The sequence below is a fragment of the Ipomoea nil genome, unplaced genomic scaffold (assembly GCF_001879475.1).
Source record: "Ipomoea nil cultivar Tokyo-kokei standard unplaced genomic scaffold, Asagao_1.1 scaffold1622, whole genome shotgun sequence".
Taxonomy (NCBI): Eukaryota; Viridiplantae; Streptophyta; class Magnoliopsida; order Solanales; family Convolvulaceae; genus Ipomoea; species Ipomoea nil.
Window position 1 is genome coordinate 83,901 of NW_017618050.1, and position 17,873 is coordinate 101,773.

Sequence of the window (17,873 nt, forward strand, 5' to 3'; positions counted from 1 at the left end):
ATTAATAATTAACTAATTGATGATTAAATTGATATGCATTTAAAAAGAATAATTGACTGATTAGAATAAAAATTGCACAAAAATTAGCTCAATTGAAAGATGAAGTGAATATTAATAATTGACTAAAAGTTAAAAATAATCAAATTAATCAAAATGAAAAAGGAAATGGTCAAACCGCCCAAACAATATTATATGTAAATTGGAAAAGAAATCTATTATTAATATTTGACTGAATATATATATATATATATATATATATATATATATATATATATATATATATATATATATATATATATATATATATATATAAAGAATATGTTATTAATAGTCAACTAATTAATATGTATTAAAAAATTGATTGAGAATATAAATGACACAAAAATTAGGCCAATTGAAAAATTAAATGAATATTAATAATTATCTGGAAATTAAAAATGATCCCCATATAAACTATTTCCAAAAAGAAACGGATTAACTATAGTATAGGTAAATTGGAAAAAGTATCTGTTATTAATAATTGAATGAATTTCATTTTTGGTCTTACTGTTATAGGGGCGTTTCCAATTTTAGTGCACCTTATTTTTTTTTGCCACTTTATAACCACTATTATTGAATGTGTTCCACTTTTAGTCTCACCGTTAGTATTTCCATCAAGAGGCCGTGTAATCTAGGGGTATTTTGACCTTTCTTCGCATCCAAGACTATGTTTGACTAAAGAAATGAGAACATTAAACCTAAAACCTAATGAACCTCGCCAGCCCATGTTGGAATGAACGAAACGATGTAGCTTTGGCTTCCCATTCTCGTTGTTCGAAGAGCCATCTTCGAATATTGGAGGAGGAGGACGAAGTGCCTGGATTAAAAGAGAAGAGACAAACATAAAAAGACCAAAATACCCTTTGATTATATGGTCTCTTGACGGAAATATTAACGGTGGACTAAAAGTGGAACACATTCAATAACAGTGGTTGTAAAGTGGCAAAAAAAATAAAGTGGACTGAAATTGGAAACGCCCCTATAACAGTAGGACCAAAAATGGAATTCATTCTTAATAATTGACTAAAAATATTAAAAATAAATTTGTTATTAATAATTAACTAATTAATATGTATTAAAAATGAATAATTAACTGATAATAAAAATGACATAGAAATTAGGTCAATTGAAAAATGAAATGAATATTAATACTTGATTAAAAATTAAAAAATGATCACAAATTGATTCAAATGAAAAAGGAAATGGCCAAACCGCCCAAACAATAGTATAGATAAATTGGAAAATGAATCTGTTATTAATAATTGACTGGAAATATTAAAAAAAATATATCATTAATAATTAATTAATTGATATGTAGTAACAAAGTATAATTGGCTGAGATTAAAAAAATGGCACGAAAATTATGCCAATTGAATATTACTATTTGGCTCAAAATTCTAAATGATCCCCAATTAACTATTTCAAAAAGAAAACGGATTAACTATAGTATATGTATTATATGAGATACATATGGATCCGAGCTCATTGATTTTTCAGAGAAAATAGTAATGCAATGGGCAATAGTCAATTTTATGTGAATTTTTTCGAGCCACCCATCCTGATGGCCTGAAGGTGTTAGCTCTAGATGAGGGTGGACAAGATTATATTGCTACTACCAATGTCGTCTATAAAAAGGTTTTCAATAATGTGTAATTCCAACAAGTGATATTATGTTTTCTTTTTATGCAAAGATGAGAAAATTGATATATATCTACACAGAAATATATCTTCCATACAAATAAAGTAGGATAGTAAATGATTTATATAACTGGGTTGCTAGACAACGAGCAAATTTGCCACTTAATACAAATCATAAACAATGGTATATAAAATATCTAAAGTTTCAGCACTTGATGCATACACATACACATTGACGGTTAATTAGGCAATTATTTGCTTGAATTTAAGCAATGATAACATCAGAAAATACAGTCGATACAACTCAATTCTTCAATTGCATTATATAATATTCGATGTTATAATTTATATAATTGTATATCGATCCAAATATTTTTTAAAAAATATAACAAATTCATTCCGTGCATCGCACGAGTGAAAATACTAGTAAGTTTAAAACTAGGACTCTTAATTGACTAATAAGCAAAATTATTTAATCGTCAATTCGTGGTAAATGATGAATAAGAAAATGTTTTATTACTATCCAATATGATGATGAATGGTTTTTGTGAAAATTTTTAATTTGTAATAATCTATTAATTAAACAAGTTTTTATTACTACTTTAGATTATGAAGAATTTTTGTGAAAACAAAAATTAATTTCTTTAGATTTATCCCATTATTAAGAATAAAAATATTAAATTTGATGTTTTACCATGTTAACTTTTCAAAGTTAAAATTTTAAAAAAAATTTGAGTATTTTCTTCCTTGATAAAATTAATTTTGCAAGTTAGAAAAATAATACAAATAATATAACAAAAATTATCAAACTAATATTTAAAGGTAATGATTGCGTGCAACTATAGCTAAGTTGATTTAGTATCCAGAAATACCTTATTGGTTTTGATAATCAAGAAAACCCTTTTTTTTTTTTTTTGGAAAAGTGACCCCGCCAAAAGCGGAAATTAACTGACTCTTCTAACTCTGGCACCGCAGGCATCAGCGACCAAGAGATCTGGCAAGCCATCCGGAGGAACTTCAAGAATCGTCATACCACAATCCCTTGTATGGCCATTATTGCCCAGGAAATCGACACACATGTTACCTTTCCTTATGACGTGCATAAAATAACCTCTTCAAATGCTAGGACAAGATGTTTACAATCCAAGATGAGCGTAATGATAAAGTCATTGCTGTCATAATTTTCATTCATAACTTTAACCACCGCTTCAGAATCTAATTAAAAAACCAATTTCCGAAATCACTTTTTTTACTGAGTCGTAAACCCTCCCTTAGGCCCCACAGCTTGGCAAAGAAACTATCAGTCACACCAATATTGACCACGAACCCCATTATCCAGTTACCTTTGTAATCCCGGAACAACCCACCTGCACTTGTAAATTCGTCGTTTGTTTTTTTGAACCCATCTGTAGTGTTGAGCTTAACCAATCCCTCAATAGGGGGAATCCAGCAAACCCACAAGGTTCTACCCCCATGTCTTGTACTTCTTTTCACTAGGGGTGTTTGGTTGGATGAAAAACATTTTCCATGGAAAATGTTTTCCTAAAAGTGAAGGAAAATGATGTTTTATGTTGTTTGGTTGGATGGAAAACTTTTTCCATTCCTTAAGAACAAGGAAAACAAATTCCTAGCTTATGCTAGGTATTTTGTTTTTCATGGAAAACTAATATGACAATTTTACCCTCATCATTCTTTATTAATTACTCTTATTATTATTATTATTATTATTATTGTGTAGGGTTACATTTGTCATTATACTCATTATTCCTTACCCTTCCAAACTCAACCAAACAATGGAATTCATATTCCCAGTAATTTCTTTTCCACCAACCAAACAATGGAATCTGTTTTCTTGGAATTTATTTTCCATGGAATTTCAATTCCATTTCTCTTCAAATATTTTCCAGCGAACCAAACGAGCTGTAAAAATCTCACCTATTCTCTCGCAAGATCCCCCACCTTCATAATAATCCCCTTGATATTAGTGTGGTTCCCGGTAAAGACTTTGTTGTTACACACCTTCCATAATGAATACGTGAACTTGGTCTCCCAAACGGTCCCATTATTGAGCCACTCTTAACAAGAACAATTGTCCTTAATCCAAGCCAAACACAGAGTGATTATGTTAGTATTGAAGTGCATTGAACTGAGAGTTCCCCGCCAATAGGAACGTGCAGTCTCACATCCCCGAAAAAGGTGCTCGAGACTCTCGTCTTCCTCCCCACAGGTCGAGCAACTTGCATAGCTCGTCAGGTGTTTGTTGCGGCGCTCAACGTTAGTAAGGATTTTCTCATTGCACACAAGCCAAAGAAATAGCTTCACATTCTCCTTGCAACTAATCTTCCAGATCCATGCATACTCATCCTCTCCTTTTAGGCCACCTGCAACCAAAGAAAACGCATAACGAACCGATAACTTACATGAGGTAGACGATTGCCAGCAAATCCTACCAACCATCCAATGGTTTTCAGGAATCGGGGTAGCCCGAATGTTCTCCATGGTATCATTAGGAAGGAAATTACTAAGCCTTGGCAAGTCCCAACACCGGTTGTCAAGGATAAAGGTTTCAGTGACTGCAACACTAACCACACCCCAATATTCCTGGTAGAACGCAACCTGGATCCCATCAGGTCCCGGCTCCAAAATCGTTTCATCATGAAGACGACCTTTATGACTTCTGTTGGCGTAGCCTACTTAACCAGATTATTAGATTTCACCATGTCCAATCTAGACCCGTTTGGAAAAAGTCTTCGGTGATCAATGCCATCCACCGAATTCTTCCCTATAAAAGCTTGGGAAAGTGAAAACTCCCACAAGCCAATTCCGTACATCAAATGTATGTGGCAAATGCGTTTAGTATTATTATTTTTTAAATTCATCTACACATTAATTATTACTACAGTTTGCAGGGACAACTACCATTAGTAGCAACCAACTAGTCCTAGTCTATCTCATCCTTCAAGCATAGCAATAAATAATAAAGATAGGCCATTTCGCCAACCTAACTGAAAAGGTAGCTGAAAGCTTAAAAGGAGCTGAAAGTTAAAAAGCTATAAGCTATGAGCTGAAAATTGAAGAGCTGATAAGCTAGCTATAATGCTTGAAAGTGTTTGGTAAAATTAGTTTTTTAATAAGCTGATAAATGTAAAAAGACAAAAAAAGACATCTTCATAAAATTTAAATTAGTTTGTTTACATATTAAAATTTAACATTTTGTCTTTAAAAAAAAACTAACATTTTGAAATAAAATTATTAGCATAATCATGATCTAACATCTCATAATGAAGTAGCAATAGTGTTGCGAATCTCCTTCATCTCAAAATAATAATAATAATAATAATAATAATAATAATAATAATAATAATAATAATAATAATAATAATAATAATAATAATAATAATAATAATAATAATAATAATAATAATAATAATTTCGATAAAAGTTGCGGATAAAGGAGAAGAAAAAAGAATTTTAATTAGGAATGGTAAAAGATGTCATTTCTTTATCTACATCTACAATTCTGATAAGAGCCAATAATGTTAAGCCCTTAACTGGAATAAAAAAAATGTCGGTACTAATTGTTTCTTAAAATGAATGGTTCATATTATTTTGATTTTAGTATTTTTAATGATTTTCCTTATTTACCCTTTATTATATTATTTTCTTTCTTTAAATAACCTTAAATTCCGTTAGCTTACTCATTAATTTATATAAGAAAGGTCTTAGATTCGAACCTCATCCCAATTAAAGTTAGCATAATTGTTAAACATATACTACGAATATGTTAAAATGTATTAAAAAAATATAATATAAAATTTAACATAAAATTTGATCAAATAATTAGCCCGACTAAATATATAGCATTCAATAATTATAAATCAGGAACTTTAAAAATCATTTGTTTTTCTTTCATTTAAAAAAATAATAAATTTAAGTTCAGTTTTTTTTTTTTTCGTTTAATTAATTTTCTTTTGATTATTGAGAACAAAATTTTATATATTTCAATTATGCTTTTATCCATGCATGAAAACTTCTAAATAAATTTATAAGTTAATTTTTACTATATTATTATAATAATATCTATTGTAACCTTATATTTTGAATTATTTATTATCATCATCTATTGACAATAATTGTCATTGACAAACTCTCAAAACAATTTGTCTCAACAACGAATGAAAATTTTAAAAAATCAATGATTTCATTATTGTGGATGAAAAGTATTGATACTGCTAATTATACTTAAGCGATATGAAATAACTCGAGACCAATTAAAGCAAATAAATGTCTTTATTGATCACAATAGAGGCCCTAAGCACAATCTACTTGGTTGCTCTGAGTACCGACTGACTGCGGTCGGGATTCTCTAACAACAACCTATCGATCGTCCAAAAGTCCCCTACACTGTGGCTACTGTGGGTATTTATAGCCGCTATGCCGGAGACAAGAATCCGGTCGTTCGGCATGCTCTCCACGTAGCCTCCACGTGTCATCCTCCCGGGTACCCTGTCTGTCGTCGTAGAGAACCGCCACGTGTCTTTTATCAGCTCTCTCGCCGAAGGGCTACCGCTCGGTGGTCGACAATGCCGCTCGGGCAACTCCCGGTCGGACCCCGACCGGGTTCTTTATAAGGAGCCCGACCTGCTATCTGCAAAGACAAAGAGAAAAAGACGAAGGTACCTCGGTCGTGGTGAAGCCATGTCGGTCGGGATATACCCTACCAAGACCCCCCATCCCGGGCCTTTTTGACCGTCCGAGAAAAAACGGGACGGGATGAAGAAGCCCAACCGTCGGCCATCAAACCGACCCGCCAGCTGTCATTCCTCTCCTCGCCACGTGTCGGCCGCTGCCGGCCTCTGCGACTGCAACAGTTGCCTCGGAATCAGCGCGGGTCGCGTCAAGCAAGTGGGCTCGTTTCCCGCCTAAATGCTCTCCTATAAATAGGCCCTTGAGGCCCTCATTTGAACTTTCCTCAATCCACTGAAGCAGTCGGTACCCTCAGAGAGTCCCGAGCAGCAGTTCAGCGAACCAGTCGAGCAAAGCCAAGCTTCAAGTTCTCTTCAAAGTACCAGCAATCGGTAAGCTCGTGATCCCTTAGCTTTTTACTTTGTTTTTAGCTTTGCGTAGGAGTAGGATAGGACTAACTTTGAACTAACCTCCCGACCCTGTACTAACCCCGACCGACCTTTAGGTAGAAAACATGTCGGATTCGGATAGCCAGAACGCCTCGATCGCAGACTACGACAACGCAATCGAGCACAGCAGCGAGGAGGTGGACATCATGTCCTATTCCCCAGAGGTCGAACAACGACCACAGCCCACTCCCGACCGAACCCCCGAGCCAGCAAGGCCATCAAGCTCGTCAGGGACTTCGGGGTCGAGCTCCGGAGGGTCGGGGAGCGAGGCAACGTCCACGAGCGGACGAAACCTCCCGGACGAAGGCGTTAGGGAAACGCCTACGAGGGTAATAGGGGATTACCCTCGAGCCGAGCCTGAGGGCGGAGACCGGGCCAACGAAGCCGAAGCGGATGAAGAGGACCCGACCGGGCCGGCGCCGCCGGGCGGGGACGGGTTTGAGTTCCTTAACAGCGAGAACGTCGAAGGCCAGAGGAGCTTGCTGACAAAGGGAGAAGCAAGCAGGATCGCGGCAACTATCGCTGGTCGGGTCGAGTTCGACACCAGCAGGCAGCTCGGAAATATCATCGAGCGGCACCAGGGGAAATGGATTGGGATGCACTACGATTCGCTACTGGCCCCGATTACGTTCCCCTTTTCCAGCCTCCTCACTGCATTCCTGGGCTACTACCAGGTTATGCCCGGGCAGATTTGCCCGAACGCGCATCGGATCATCGCGTGCTTTCCCCAGATCTGCAGTCGGCACGACGTAGCCTACACGATGGAGCTCTTCAACTTCGTCTACCAAGTGAAGGTGCTGGCGGCTGCATATGGGGGTGGATTTCTGATGATACAATCCCGAACGGACAAATGCTCGATCGAAGGGCTGCCCGGGAACAACTGGGGGTGGAAAAACCGGATCTTCTCAGTGAAGTACGATCCGTGGATCCTCCTGGTCGAGAGGGTCTGGAGTCAGCGTTTCCGAAGACAAGTCATCCCAACCGAGACCCAGGCCCTTATAGACGCCGTCACCAAAATCTCGGGCGAGATCTACGAGTACCAAATCTTCAAGACGCCCGAGTCCCTCGAAGCGGCTGACTTGCCCGAGCCCGTATATAATATACCTCATAAGTATAAGCCCGAGCCTCGGGGTGTTACGATCGCAAGGATGCCCGCCCGGGGCAAACGAAAAGGCAAAGGTGCTACATTAGCCCTTGTCTCTTACTTCAACGGCCCGAATGGGCCTTTAGCTCGATCTAACCTACTTTGTTTTGTTTGCAGAAATGGCCGGTTTCGGAGACGAGGACATCCCTCTGCGCCCAGTGGCCAAGATTTCTCTTGGCAAGAAGAAGGGCCAAGCTAAGCCGGCCGGGGAGAAAGAGATACCGGTTGCCCGACCCGTAGGGGCATCGACCATCACCACGACCGAAGGCTTCGTGGTGGACGCCTCGGAGGTCCTGGTCACCCGAGTGGCGGTCGGGAAGGGGAAAGAGAAGGTGGCGAAAAAGACCACCTCAGAGGCCGGGGCCTTGAAACGGCGCCGGGAACAGCACAGCCCGACACCCTCGGGCGGGGGCAACAAAGGCGGATCCTCGATCCTCGCTCGGATCGGGAATGCCGGGTCGGCCAAGGAGGACCTCTCCAAGCTGACCCCGAGCCAGGTAGCCGAGAAAATCGGCCATGACTTGGCTGAGGTAAGCGTATTTTCTTTTCTTGAATTTTTTGAAGTATTGCCGTTAGGCTAACTTGATTGTTCGCGTATGCAGATCTCCCGAGCGGCCCAGTTTCTTCAACAACGGGCCCTTCAGGCCAACGAAGCTGAGGCCTTGAAGAAAGTCGCCAACCGGCGACTACAGGAGATCCGGGACCTGGAGGCTCAGCTGAAGAAGGTCAAAGCTGAACGGGATCTCTCCGAGCAGGTCGCCCAACAGGCGATCGAGGAGGCAGCCGAGCTCAAGGCTCGTCAAAACGACCCGGATAAGCTCGCCCAACATCTCTTCCAAGATACCAAATTGGGCGCTCGCTTTCTCCAGTCCGTTCGGGGCACAGAGGTCGGGGAAAAGCTGATATGGACGTTTGGCCGGTGGGCGTACAAAGCCGGTCAACGAAAAATGCGTGATCAAACCAAGAAGATCATGGAGCAGGCCCTTGAAGGGGATGATCTTCAGTTGGTCTTGACCACACTCCCCGACGACGTAGCCGACCCGGGGCCAGCACCTTTTGATCCGAAGGATCGGGCTACGGCGAGCGGAGCTGAAGCCGCCCCGATCGGGGAGGAAGCGCCGAGGAAGGGCGATGCCGAGGCGAAGAAGTAGAGTAGGTTTGAGCTTCACTTCTTTGTAAATGACACTGATCGGGAGCCCGGTCCCGATTTTGTACCGGGCACGTTCGGATTCAATAAATAACCCTTTTTGTGCAAGTTGTGCCTTTCGTTTTTTGTTTTTACACCTTTGCTTTTAATTGGCACACACTGATCATAACCGCACACCGATCATAGTCGCTTGACCGCCCGGCCTTCAGGCCCGGTCTCGCAATACTCGACCCTGCTGACGCTCGACCTTAGGGCCTTACGGCTTGGTCGCACGTCTGACGTTTCGTCGTAAAATGGCCGACCCGATCGGGTTTACCCGAGCTCTAGGCCTTGACGAAATTTTTGAAAATAAGTAAGCCTCTACGGTCGGGATACTTCCGAACGACGGGCCTGTAAATACTTTCCTACATCCCCAGCCCCCACACTATTGTGCGCTCGAGGCACGAGTGGGTGCAATCATGGAAAGAAGTTGAACGGATCGGGGAATTATGCTGAGAGCTCCTGGCTTCCCCGATCAGTGGCGTGACTCGAATGTCCGCCGATGTGGAGCGCATTTGACCGGTCGATAGATTCGCCTGGCCAGTGTAGCTTGAAGATGAATTGATCTGCATGCACTGAAGGTATAGAAAATAACCGATCGGGCCACCGCGTGCAAGCGGTCGAGCAATCACCGATCGTATACACATTAAACCTTTCCGCTCACAGGCGGTTAAGTAAATATTTACAACCATAAAAATTTAATTACAAACGACGACCGAGACCTACACGCAGGTCAAGCCCCCTTTTCGTCCAAGGATTACAAAAAATAGGCTTAATGCCTAAACATAACGAGGTGCTCGGAATTCCAAGTCCCCTATATTGCCCGACCGGTTGTCGTTTCCAGCCGGTATGTACCCGGGCGTATAATTGCGCTAATGATATACGGCCTTTCCCAATTCTGAGCTAGCTTTCCGCCCTCTGAAGGTTGACTGGCCTCCCTTCGTCGTAGAACGTAATCTCCAACTTGAAAATAACGAGGGTTGACCCGAACGTCTTTCGAACTCTTAACACGCTTCTGGTACTCGGCCATACGCCGAGCGGCTAGCTCTCTTTTTTCTTCGACCGCATCGAGATCCACGGCCATCGCATGTTCATTCTCCTCCGCATTATAGGTTCTCTCTCGATCGGTCGGGATCCAAGCCTCGATCGGGAGTCGGGCTTCAGCTCCATAAACCAGGGCGAAAGGGGTCTCCAGAGTAGCTTCCCTCGGGGTCGTCCGATAAGTCCATAAGACATATGGTAACTCATCGGCCCAACTACGACCAGCCGAATGCAGCTTCTTTTTTAGACCTTCCAAAATCGTCCGGTTGGCATTTTCCACTTGACCGTTTCCCTGCGGGTAAGCCACCGACGACCGGACGTGAGTCGTCCCGATCGTGGCCAAGAAATTCTGGAAACATTGGCTTACGAATTGGCGGCCATTGTCGCTGATGAGATGTACGGGCACGCCAAAGCGGGAAATCACATTACGCCAAAGAAAACGAGCACATTGCTGAGAGGTGATCGTGGCTAAGGGCTCGACTTCTATCCACTTGGAGAAATAATCAATGGCGACAATCACGAACTTTCTCCGACCGGAGAGCTGAGGGAAGGGGCCCAAGATGTCCACCCCCCACCTAGCGAAAGGAATTGCGGTCGTGACTGGCTGATAGAAGGTTGCCGGTCGTCCAAGCATCCGGGCGAACAGTTGGCACGTCTCACATTCCCGAGCTAACTTTTCACAGTCTAGCTGGAGGGACGGCCAGTAGTACCCGATTAACATGATACGACGGGCCAGGGATCGGCCTCCTTGATGTGAGGAGCAAATTCCCGAGTGGAGTTCCTTCATGACTAAATCGGCCTCAAATGCGGTCAAGCATCGCATAAGAGGGCCTCCATACGATCGCCTATAGAGGCGTCCGTCCAAAACTTGGAACCTCGGGGCTCTCAGTTTGGCTTTTTGAGCACGCTGGGGGTCGTCTGGAAGTCGACCGTGCTCGAGGAACTCCTTCAGATCGGTGATCCAATCGTCTTCTACCGGTTGGATTGGATTGACCGGTAGACGATGAATGCTGTGTCTCGGGATCACCAAAATCCGAGCTATCTTCGACATGTGTTCCGGGGCGTCTTGAGCCAATTTAGATAAGATATCTGCGTCGGCATTATCCAATCGGGGTATGTGTCGGACGGTATACCCCCGGAACTGAGCAAGCTTCTCCATGGCAAGGTCTCGGTACAGTTGCAAACGCTCTCCATTGACTTCATAATCCCCGAGGACTTGCCTGACCACAAGTGCGGAATCTGTTTGAGCTCGGACATATTCAGCCCCCAAGTCCCGAGCGCACTGTAAGCCATTAACAAATGCTTCGTATTCGGCTTCATTATTGGTCGGGTGGAACTGATACATGAGAGCAAAATAAACCTTGAATCCTTCCGGGCTCGTGACCACCACTCCTCCCCCTGCTCCTTTCTTGCTACTCGACCCGTCAGTAGCCAACGACCACCACTCAGCCTCGGGATCCGCAACCTCGGGAGGTCGGGTATCCTGGGCGGTGCACTCGACCACGAAATCAGCAAGGGCTTGACCTTTGATTGCGGGTCTCGGTCGGTATTCGATCGCGTACTGGGTCAGCATTAACGCCCATTTGACTAAACGTCCGGATGCTGAAGCAGTTCGGAGGACTGGCCCGATCGGCTGATCGGTCAACACGCGAATTGCTCGACCTTGGAAATAGGGAGCCAACTTCTTCGCGGCAATGTATAAGGCGTAGACGACCTTCTCTAGCCGGGAGTACCGGAGCTCGGGACCATGTAGTGCGTGGCTTACATAGTACACCGGTCGCTGGACCCCTTCCGGATCGGTTCGGCACAACACTGCGCTTACTGCACGATCGGAAACGGCGAGGTACACGTCTAGCTCTTCTCCGAGCTCGGGCTTTGAGAGCACGATCGACGACATGAGATATTCCTTCAGCTCATCAAAAGCCGCTCGGCACTCTTCGTCCCAGACGAATCCATTAACCTTCCGCAATACCTTGAAAAAAGGTAGAGCGCGCTCGGCTAACTTAGAGAGGAACCGGCTGAGGGCTGCCAACCGACCGGTCAATTGCTGGACTTCCCGAACGGTGGAAGGTGGTTGCATGTCCAGAATCGCTTTTACTTTGGCCGGGTTGGGCTCAATTCCCCTCTTGGTCATCATATAGCCGAGGAACTTGCCGGTCTGAACCGCGAATGTGCATTTGGTCGGGTTCAGCCGCAACTGGTACTTCCTCATGATCTGGAAGCACTCCCGGAGGTCCCGAGTGTGGTCGGATCGGTCCCGACTCTTGACCAGCATATCATCGATGTAAGCTTCCATCGTTCGGCCCAATAGATCGGCAAAGAGCATGTTGACCATCCTCTGGTAGGTCGCTCCCGCGTTCCGGAGGCCGAACGGCATCACTCGGTAGCAATACAGCCCGTCCGGGGTCACGAAGGCTGTCTTGCTCTCGTCTTCATGGTGCATCATGATCTGATGATACCCCTTGAAGGCATCCATGAAGCTCATTAACTCGGCCCCGGCCGTCTCGTCGACCATCTGGTGAATGCTCGGTAGAGGATACGGGTCGAGCGGACAGGCCTTGTTGAGGTCGGTAAAATCGATGCACATCCTCCAAGCTGGGGGCTTAGGAACAAGAACGATGTTTGCCACCCACTCGGGGTACACTACCGGACGGATGTGCTCGATCGCCGCCATCTTTTTGACTTCTTCTCTCACAAACTCGCGGCGATCGGATGACAGGTGTCGTGTTTTCTGCACGATCGGCTTGGCTGCGGGGTCGACGGCCAATTTGTGACAAATGACCGATCGATCAATCCCGGGCATATCTTCGGGCCCCCACGCAAAGATGTCAGCGTACTCCCGGAGTATGGCCAAAACTTCCGCTCGAAGCTCGGGGGTGAGGGCTCGACCAATCTTGATCTTCCTATCCGGGCGGTCCTCGGATAGGGGAACTTCTTCTATTTCTTCGGAAGGCTCAGGTTGTTCCTTCCGGTCCTTAGCCTCCTCTTTGGCTATGGTGTTCACCCGGGAAGACGGACCGGAATCGCGTCTGTTGACCGCTCGGGTGTAACATTTCCGGGCGGATTGGACATCGCCACGGACCACACCGACCCCATTGGGGGTGGGGAATTTCATGCACAGGTGGGGCATAGAAATTATCCCACCGATCTTCATAATGGCGGGTCGGCCCAAGATAATGTTGTGGACGCAATGGAGGTTGACCACAACAAATTCCAGCTCCGTTTTGATCGACTTTGGAGGTGCGCCGATCTCGACCGGGAGCGTTATTTTTCCCTCGGGGTAAATAAGAGCCCCGGTAAATCCTGACAGTGGTACACCGACCGGAGTCAGCTCCTTCCTGTCGAGGCCAAGCTTCTCAAAAACGTCCAAATATAGGACGTTCACACTGCTGCCCGTATCAACCATAACCCTCTGGACGTCCGTCCCCTTAACGTCAATCGTGACCACGAGCGCCTCCATGCCGTGGTCACTGCTGGTAGGTTGGTCTTCAAGGGTGAAGGTTATGGGTTCCATCTTTTGCCTCTTCCCAGTCTCTCGGGAATCCACTATTGCGACCGGGCAATTTGTCCTCGGTCGGGAAGCATCTTCCAGCCCGCCGAAAATGACGTGTATGGTGGGCTTTCCGGATGGGCGGCTGCCAGACGGAGGGTCAGGGTCCCGTCGGTCATCATGACGATCGTCCCTTCGATCATCTCTTCGGTCCTGACCTGACCGATCGGAGCGGTGATGAGAGCGTCTGTAATCTCTCCAATCGGTATTCCTCTTGTTATCCTCTCTCTTCCCCACACACTTGTCCAATTTTCCCAAGTTAAGCAGATCTTCCAACAACTGACGCAAGTGGGTACACTCCTCGGTGTCATGCCCGGCGCATCGATGGTAAGCGCAGTGCTTACTCTTGTCAGGGCCGTCTCGATCAGGATGGGGGAGTTTGATGAGATTGCAGGACTGGGCGTACTGCATGGCCTCCGCTGCGGATCGGTTCAAGGCCGTAAACTCGCCAGGCCTGGTGCGGGATCGGGGATTGTCATCTCCCGACCGATGTTCCGCCCGGCCGGCCGGTTTACGGGACGAAGAGCCGACCTCCTGCAAGCGCTTTACGGCATTCGCCTCGCCGGCGTTGGCATAATCTGTGACCCTCCGAAGGGCCTCTTCATAAGTGGTCGGGGGGTGTAGGATGAAATCTTGATACAAATGTCCCGCCCGGAGAGATATGTGAAGCATATGGGTGGCGGTCGCATCGTCCATAGGCTCGACCTCCCCGACCGCCGCCTTCCATTTGACGAGGAAGTCAGTTAAGCTCTCCCCTTCGAGCTGCTTGGCCTTCTCCAAATACATATAGGGCTTCCTCACCACTTTGGAAGTGATGAACTTCCTCACGAACTTGATCGCCAAGGTGTCGAATTTGTCGATCGACCCCGGTTGCAAGGTTCGGAACCACTCTGCTGCTCGACCGGTGAGCATAGAATAGAAAGCCCTACACATTACGGCGTCTGACACGCCCTCCAGCATCATGTTGTTGTAAAAATCATTCACGTGGGCTTCAGGGTCTGCCCGTCCATCATAACTCTTCTCTCCAGAAACCTTTAAGTCGAGCGGGTAAGGCTGGGCCATTACCGCTGCTGTGAAAGGCGTCTGGTGCAGGGTCGATTGGTCGACCGGGGGTGTCGCAGGGTACGCATTTCTGAGCTGCGCAACTTCCGCCTGGAGGTTATAGAGCAATCCTCGGGTTTCGTTGAGCTCGGCGGTTTGGACGGCTTAGGCTGTTTCCCGAGTGCGTCGCCGTCGGTGTGATCTCGACCCGCTATGCCCGGATGAAGCCTCCTGGCTGGCGTCCTGCATGTGCACATCTTCCGAGTGGCGATTCGGATCTTGGGGTCCCAATCTTTGCCGCATTTCCGGTCGAAGACGGTCAAAAGCTACCGCTCGGGCAACTTCTTCAGGATCCTCCGCCCGGGCGGGAACCTCTTCTTCCTGCTGGGCCTGCCGTGGTGCCTCCATCGCAACAGCACCCCCCGACCCCAACCGCGAACGAGCCGAGCGTCGAGCCCGGGAAGTGGGCTGATGCTGCGGCTCTACCTGAGCGGCCGGGTATACTAGAGGGGCGGCGGCTGGAGCCGTGTACGCAGGCGTGAACGGTGGGTAGCCAACCGGAGGAGTATAGTACATCGGTTGGCCTGGCCAATACCCATACGGTTGAGGTGGGACCGGGTACGGATACTGACCGGGATACATCATCGGTTGCGGGTACTGTTGACCGGGCGTCTGGAATCCCGGTTGTATGTAGTTCACCGGCTGTTGGGCGGCCGGGTATGTGTTTGATGGGTGCGGTGGCGAGAGGTTGAGGTTTAGATTGACCGTCTGGCCTTGCTGTTGGGTAGCGTGATGGTCAGACGAGCTCGCCGCATCTGCTTGGTCGTCGGCGAAGTTGTTGTATGCCCACGGATACATTGTTGCGAAGAGACCGAGTGCTCGTCAAAACGTAGCTTTGTTGCACGGTCCCCACAGACGGCGCCAAAATGATACTGCTAATTATACTTAAGCGATATGAAATAACTCGAGACCAATTAAAGCAAATAAATGTCTTTATTGATCACAATAGAGGCCCTAAGCACAATCTACTTGGTTGCTCTGAGTACCGACTGACTGCGGTCGGGATTCTCTAACAACAACCTATCGATCGTCCAAAAGTCCCCTACACTGTGGCTACTGTGGGCATTTATAGCCGCTATGCCGGAGACAAGAATCCGGTCGTTCGGCATGCTCTCCACGTAGCCTCCACGTGTCATCCTCCCGGGTGCCCTGTCTGTCGTCGTAGAGAACCGACACGTGTCTTTTATCAGCTCTCTCGCCGAAGGGCTACCGCTCGGGCAACTCCCGGTCGGACCCCGACCGGGTTCTTTATAAGGAGCCCGACCTGCTATCTGCAAAGACAAAGAGAAAAAGACGAAGGTACCTCGGTCGTGGTGAAGCCATGTCGGTCGGGATATACCCTACTGTATGCTACTTTATTCAATTGTTATGCTGTGGAACTGTGTCCGCCTTGCAATGTGGGCAGAGTTCTATGTTCATAATTACTGAACTATATGTTCATAATTATAAAGCTATATATTCATAATTTTTGAACTTCATATTCATAATTATTGAACTCTATATTCACAATTACAGAACTCTATGTTCATAATTGTTGAACTATATGTTCATAATTATAAAGCTATATCTTCATAATTTTTTAATTTCATATTCACAATTATTGAATCTCTATATTCATAATTACAAAACTATATATTCATAATTATGTTCACAACTGTATGTTCATAATTATAGAACTATATGTTCATAAATTTTGAACTATATATTCATAATTATGAACAGTTTTGAAACTGTGTCCACCTTGCAAGGTTAACACGGTTCCACAACATAATTTTCCCACTTTATTGCTCTTATTACTTAAATTAAAAAATAAATTAGTAGCTACAACAAAAAATAATACATATGCATTTAATTAATTTAGAATTAGATGTCTCACAACACATGAAACATTTAGGGGAAAACTATCACTACCAAATATCAACATGTGCTTGTAAGATAAAGAGTTCATAACACAACTAAGATCTCAGTCATATACACAACAAGACAAATCTAAAACTTCATACACCATAATCTCATTGCATGATGAATCCCTCTATGATACCACCAATAATAACCCAATTGCACATAGCACACTACCAATAACAAAAAAAAGAAGAAGACACGTACGGAAGATGAAAACAATAACAATGCTACGCAAAAGAGAATTAGAAAAACTTAAACAAAAAACAGTACTCCCTCCGTCACATTTTACCTGTCTTACTTTCATTTTTGGTTTGTCCCAAAATAGTGTCATATTTCTAAAATTGAACATAACTATCACTCTACATTTCCCAATTTACCGTTTGACTTTTCAAATTTCTAGAGGTAAGTACAATTGTACTTTGTACAAACAACACCTACTTTTGAGGGACAAAATTGGAAAGTTAGTAACATTTGTTATGTTGTATTAAAAACTGTGCAAAATGCAAGTAAGACAATCAGTTAGTGACGGAGGGGGTATTTATTTAGACTATCGCTTTTAGACTTAGTACTTAGATTAGCGTTATTACAAAGTTGCAAACATTTATTTTTGTGATAGTTATATATAATCAATCTCTCATATATTATCTTGCATTTATATACTTTAAATTATCGATTTAAATAAAAAAAATTCAACATTTATTTACCTATGCATGAACATATTCTATATAATATTGCATTGATATACTTTGAAATACTTATTTAAAAATAAGTATTGGGCATTATCCTATTCGCGCAAAGTGCGTAAAAAAACTAGTTAAAATAATAAGGATGAAGATGAAAAAAAAGTTAGAAACCTCATAGTTTATTTTGAAACGCTACTTAAAGTAGCATTCCAAAATAAACTCTTATTTTAAACTATAAGCTTATTTTAGAAACATTACCAAACAGAGTTTATAGCTTATTAGTAGTTTTAAATAAGCTTAGGCTGTGTTTGGAAACCCGGAAAATGACTTCTGGAAGTCATTTTCTGGGTTTTTGGTGTTTGACTACACCTGAAAAATCCAGTCAACGGAAAACATTTTCCGTTGACTGGGGAAAATGAGCCCAATTTGGCGAAAAATGACTTCCGCCAAATTT